Here is a 6,384-nt window from a genome sequence, read left to right on the forward strand (position 1 = left end):
AAAATTCTTAATAAAAATACACTGTAAAAAAGAAGCCTGAAGATGGCACCAAAAGACAGCTTTCCAAAATAACTTTGAAGAGTTCAAAGCTTTTGAAACATCCTTAATCATGTAAGCACAACAAATTGGTCATATCGCAGAAGTGGGAAATAATCCTTTTCCTTTTACAATAAATAAATTAAATAAATAAATTTAAATTTTAAATAAATCTTAAATATAATTAAATTAAATTAAATTAAATTAAATTAAATTAAAAATAAAAATCTAAATCTTAAATAAATAAATAAATAAAAATTAAATAAATGTCCAGTTGTGGACTTCAACTCCCAGAATTCCTCATGCTGGCTGGGGAAGTTTGGGAGTTGAAATCCACCAGTCTTAAAAGTTGCCAAGGTTGGACACATCCGGTCTAAATGCAGAGTTCCAAATTTCTACATAAGTCCCTTATTTAGAACTTTAATCTTTAGTTAGAAGGTCAAATTTATTCAGCTGGATTTTAGCTATGGTTCCTTCACCAATTTATCCATGGCTGGAGTTTATTGCTGTCCCCTCCCTAAGTCACTGAACTGTTAGCAGGAAGCACAGCACAATCAGAATTGTGCACATAGATCCTGTTCCTACACTTACTTTCAAAAGTAGCTTTAGGCTTCCTGTGGATGTATTATTTAATGATTAATTTTTTATCCCACCTTTATTACATTATAAATAATTCAGGGTGGCAAACATACATACACAATACTCCTTTTTTTCCCCACCACAACAATTCTGTGAGGTGGGTTTGATTGAGAGAGAGAGAAAGTCACTCATCTGGCTTTCATTCCCAAATCAGGACTAGAACTCATCGTCTCCTGGTGATTGGTTCAAAGACACCCACTTGACTTTCATGCCTAAGGCAGGACTAGAACTTACCATCTCCTGATGATTGGTTCAAAGACACCCACTTGACTTTCACACCTAAAACATCCACTTAGTTTTCATGCCTAAAGCAGGACTAGAACTCACCGTCTCCTGGTGATTGGTTCAAAGACACCCACTTAGTTTTCATGCCTAAGGCAGGACTAGAACTCACCGTCTCCTGGTGATTGGTTCAAAGACACCCACTTAGTTTTCATGCCTAAGGCAGGACTAGAACTCACCGTCTCCTGGTGATTGGTTCAAAGACACCCACTTAGTTTTCATGCCTAAGGCAGGACTAGAACTCACCGTCTCCTGGTGATTGGTTCAAAGACACCCACTTAGTTTTCATGCCTAAGGCAGGACTAGAACTCACCGTCTCCTGGTGATTGGTTCAAAGACACCCACTTAGTTTTCATGCCTAAGGCAGGACTAGAACTCACCGTCTCCTGGTGATTGGTTCAAAGACACCCACTTAGTTTTCATGCCTAAGGCAGGACTAGAACTCACCGTCTCCTGGTGATTGGTTCAAAGACACCTACTTAGTTTTCATGCCTTACGCAGGACTAGAACTCACCGTCTCCTGGTGATTGGTTCAAAGGCACCCACTTAGTTTTCATGCCTTACGCAGGACTAGAACTCATCATCTCCTGGTGATTGGTTCAAAGACACCCACTTAGTTTTCATGCCTAAGGCAGGACTAGAACTCACCGTCTCCTGGTGATTGGTTCAAAGACACCCACTTAGTTTTCATGCCTAAGGCAGGACTAGAACTCACCGTCTCCTGGTGATTGGTTCAAAGACACCCACTTAGTTTTCATCCCTAAGACGGGACTAGAACTCACTGTCTTTTGATGATTGGCCCTGAGTCACCTAGTCAGCTTCCATCCCTAAGGCAAAACTAGAACTCACCATCTCCTAGTTTCTAGACCAGCACCTTAGCCATTACACTAAACTGGCTTTTTTTTCTCATTTCCTAGACTGGTGTTCCAGGTGGGGCTGACGCCATGTGCATGTACCTCTCTCATTTACTATTCTACAGTAATGAACCTAAAGCATAAGATGTGTCAACATTACTTTTGGCTTTAAATTACGCCTATCTTTGCCCAGGAAATCTGTTTGCCCAACACTGTAATAGAGATGCTTAAGTGCAGGAGTTTCCATTACTGTGATTCAGCATTACGGTGTGGGGTTTGTGCGTTGCTGCTTTTTCAGCTCACCATCTGGCCATCCTTTCGTTCCAGTGCCTCAGAATAAACAAAACGTTAGCTGATGTGTTCCAGAATATCCTTGGGGGTGTGTAGGCGTGCGATTTTATTTTCTCCTAACCGCCTCCTGGGTCCTCCATTCTCTACTTTGAAACAGAGACAGAAACAGGTTTGGTGTTCTTTTCCATATCATTTCCCAAGCCTGATTATTCTGGGTTTCCCAGCAAACATCAGTACTTTTCAAGAAATGATCAAAACCAATAAGTATCTGAAACAGGACAGATCAAGTGTTTCACAGACAGATGCCATAAGAACACCGAGTTTCTACCCATAAGTAGTTTCTCTTCTATCCACTTAATAGGTTTTTTTTCCCCTTCAGTTATTTTGTATGTGCCTCTCTTGAAGTTGGCCCAGTGGAGCAAACTTACCACCCTCTAGAATGGGGATCCCTATACCATTTATTAACAGATTAACAGATGAAGTTGGAAGGGACCTTGAAGGTCATCTAGTCCAACCCCCAGCCCAGTCCAGCCCAAGCAGGAGATCCCTTACATTTTGGAGTTGACGGCATGTGTGAAAAGTCAGAATAACATGGAAACTGATAATATAGTCTTCGACTTACATCAGTTCATTTAGGGACCGAAGTTACAACGGCACTGAAAAAAGGGGACTTATGACCGTTTTTTAAAATGTACAATCATTTGCAGCAGACCCCGTGGTCACATGATCAAAATTCATAGCCTTGGCAAATGGCTCATATTTATGACGGTTGCTGCGTCCCGTAATCCCCTTTTGTGACCTGACACTGACAAGTCAACAGGGAAGCCAGATTCACTCAACAATCATGTTACTAACTTAACTGTCTCGCTCAGCAGCAGAAATTTTGGGGTCAATTGTTGTAAATCGAGGACTACCTGCCGTTGCTTTGGAGACCAAGGATGAGACTTTTGAGCTAGCTCTAGGCCCCTGTGAAATTCAGTGAGGCAAGTTCTCAGCAGGGGTGAAATCCAGCAGGTTCTGAAGAACCAGCAGCAGAAATTTTGAGCAGTTCGGAGAACCGGCAAATAACACCTCTGGCTGGCCCAAGAGTGCAGTGGGAATGGAGTTTTTGCAATATCTTTCCCCCAGGAGTGGGGAGGGAATGGAGATTTTGCAGTATCCTTCCCCTGCCACACCCAGCAGGCCACGCCCACCAAGTCACACCACGCCCACCAAGCCACGCCCACAGAACCGGTAGTAAAAAAAAAATAGATTTCACCACTGGTTCTGAATATGAATAGATTGCCTTTCCTGTATAAACATATTTGTAATTTTGGATTGAGGCGTTTCTGTGTGCATGCACATATATAGTTAATATTGTTTATAGTTTATAAATCATTGGCCCTCTGGCAGATCCAGCTTGGCTTGGCTTTCACAACTATTTTTGTTGAAATAATATGCTGTTGAATTGAATTTCTGATATAACGTCTGTTCTCTTGTTCATATACTGTTCAGTTTCCTGCCACATGCCTTTCAGAGGTACAAATAATTTTAATCCATCCATGGTACTCAGACAGAGCATTTATCTCTAATAACAGCTATTGCAAAAAAAAAAAAAAAAAAGCTATAAGCGGATACTGTCATGGTATTCAGAGATAAGTACATCTCCTGCCCATATTATGGTCAGGAAAGTCATTGAAAATCTGGCTGTTCTCCCAGTCTTTGGGCAAATCATGGCTGAGCCGCTATGGATTATTGTATTGTAATTCAGAGTCTTCGTGCTTAGGATCAGTTTCTACTTGTAATTATTATTTTTTTAGTGTAAGCCACCCAGAATCATCTGGAGTCATCTGACCTCTAAACTGAATGAAAATCATCAACACCATCTTACTTGAAATCATTCTCCTGTTCCTTTCTTCCATCTTTTACCATCCAGGCCAGTAGTGGGTTTCACTTACCTTCGCTGTTGGTTTGGAACTGTGAGCACGTGTGTTCGCTTGTGCGCAGCACTTCTGCGCCTGCACAGAACATCTGTGATGACGTCCACACATCTGTGATGATGCCGCTGCTAACGGTTCGCCCGACCACTGATCCTGGCCCTGAGCAACCCCAGTTTGTTTTAGAATAGAATAGAATAGAATTCTTTGTTGGCCAAGTGTGATTGGACACACAAGGAATTTGTCTTGGTGCATACGCTCTCGGTGTACATAAAAGATTTTATTTCAATATAGTAGCTATATTAAAAAGTACTCTTATGATTGGAATTCATTTGTTGTTCTTAAGAACCTGTTAGGCTGTCCTCTCTCCATAGTCTTTTACAAGTAATCATTGCGACAAACAAAAGAGGAGAATTTCTCATATAATTGTTGCTTTAACTAATCAGTCATGTCCCACTCTTGGCGACTTTACATACAAGTGCTCCCCGCGCTAGACTGTCAAACACAACTTCTTTCAGTTGTTGGATGTTCATCTTATAATACAATCTATTTATTCCTTAATTGAACTCTACTGTTCTGCCCCAGCTACGGACCCCAAAGGACGCAGCACACACAAAGTCCGTTCAAACCTTAGTTTACTAAATAAACCAGTTTTTTACAACAACGACTGTTAATTAACTGCATTAACAGCCGCCAAGAATTCAAAGAGTAATACTGAAAGCTTACTGTGGTTGGTAGAATGCCCAGAAGCAATTTGCAGGAAGCTGATAAAATAAGCAAGACAAGACAAGAAGGTATGTGAACGAAGTTGTTCCCTGCAAATTGCTTCAGTCGGGGTTCCTCCTTAAATAGGCTAAGGAATTTATCTTCCAGGTTCTCCTACGTGCTCTTCCTTCATTGGGACCACAATTCCTGCAGTGTTCAGGGGCCATAGTTGCTGGGAATCTTAAGAATCGATGCTTACTCATTTGACAAATATTTTGAAGGATGAAAAGGGGCCAGAAAGGTGAATTTGCCACATGCAGAAACTGTTGTACAGTTGTACTTTATTTTTATTTGTTATTTTTATTTATTTGTCAAGCATGTGTAAGATAACAGATATAAGTATAAACATGATTATGAATACAGGGAATGGATACGAATACATGGGGAGAGTAGGACAGGGACGGTTGGCACATTGGTGCGCTTATGCACACCCCTTACAGCCCACTTAGGAATGGGGTGAGGTTGACAGTAGACAGTCTAAGGTTAAAGTTTTGGGTGTTTGGGGATGAAACCACAGAGTCAGGTAGTGCATTCCAGGCATTGACCACTCTGTTGCTGAACTCGTATTTTCTGCAATCGAGTTTGGAGCAGTTTACCTTGAGTTTGTATCTATTGTATGCTCGTGTATTATTGCGGCTGAAGCTGAGGTAGGACGTTGTAGCAGATAATTTTGTGTACTACGCTTAGGTCAGACCGAAGGCAGTGTAGTTCTAAGTTGTCTCAGCCCAAAATTTCAAGCCTGATGGCATAAGGGATTCTGTGCCGAGCAGAGGAGTGGAGGACTCTTCTCGTGAAATATCTCTAGACTCGCTCAATTGTATTTATGTCCGATATGCAGTGCGGGTTCCAGGCAGATGAGCTGTATTCGAGAATTGGTCTAGCAAATGTTTTGTATGCTCTAGTTAGCAGTACAATATTACCAGAGAAGAAGCTACGCAAGATTAGGTTAACAACTCTTAATGCCTTTTTGGCAATGTTGTTACAGTGGGCTCTTGAAAAGAAACCCACTGTAGCATCCTTCCTCCCTTTTTGCTGCTGCAAACTGATCTTCCTCCCATAATCTCGGAGGAGAGAAGTCATGAAACAGCCTGAATCTTTCTTTTAAGAAGCACAAAAAGACACATTCTCCTTGCCCTGTGAGTTGGGGGCACTCAAAGTGCCATTTATCATAAATGTCTGCTTACCCTGGACATCACTTTGAGAGAGAGACAGTGTCATGATGTCTCCAGCCATGCTGTGCACCCCTTTCTCTTTCAGAATGAGGTCGGCAGGCAGGGGCATCTTTCTAGAAGCAAGGTTTTTTTTTTCCCCCGTGGGCAGAACACGTTTGGAAACAAAGAATGTTTTCATACTGGGCTTTAATGCTTTCCCGTAGTTCTTTCCAGCAAGTGAGGCTGGGCTGGAAAGAGAGCGGGAGCACTGCACGCATGCTCCAGCATCCGCAGCCCCCCCCCCCACATCCCTTTCTCATCCCTGATCTCCTCCCCTCTTCTCTCCTCCACCCCTGCTTGGAGCTAGAAAGGAACTAGCTCATCTATTGAGAGGGAAAGGAGGGGAAAGAGGAGGCTGATCTGTCACTGGGAATCTCTCCAGCATCCTCC

This window comes from Pantherophis guttatus, chromosome 13 (assembly GCF_059756535.1).
Source record: "Pantherophis guttatus breed Tessera chromosome 13, ASM5975653v1, whole genome shotgun sequence".
Taxonomy (NCBI): domain Eukaryota; kingdom Metazoa; phylum Chordata; class Lepidosauria; order Squamata; family Colubridae; genus Pantherophis; species Pantherophis guttatus.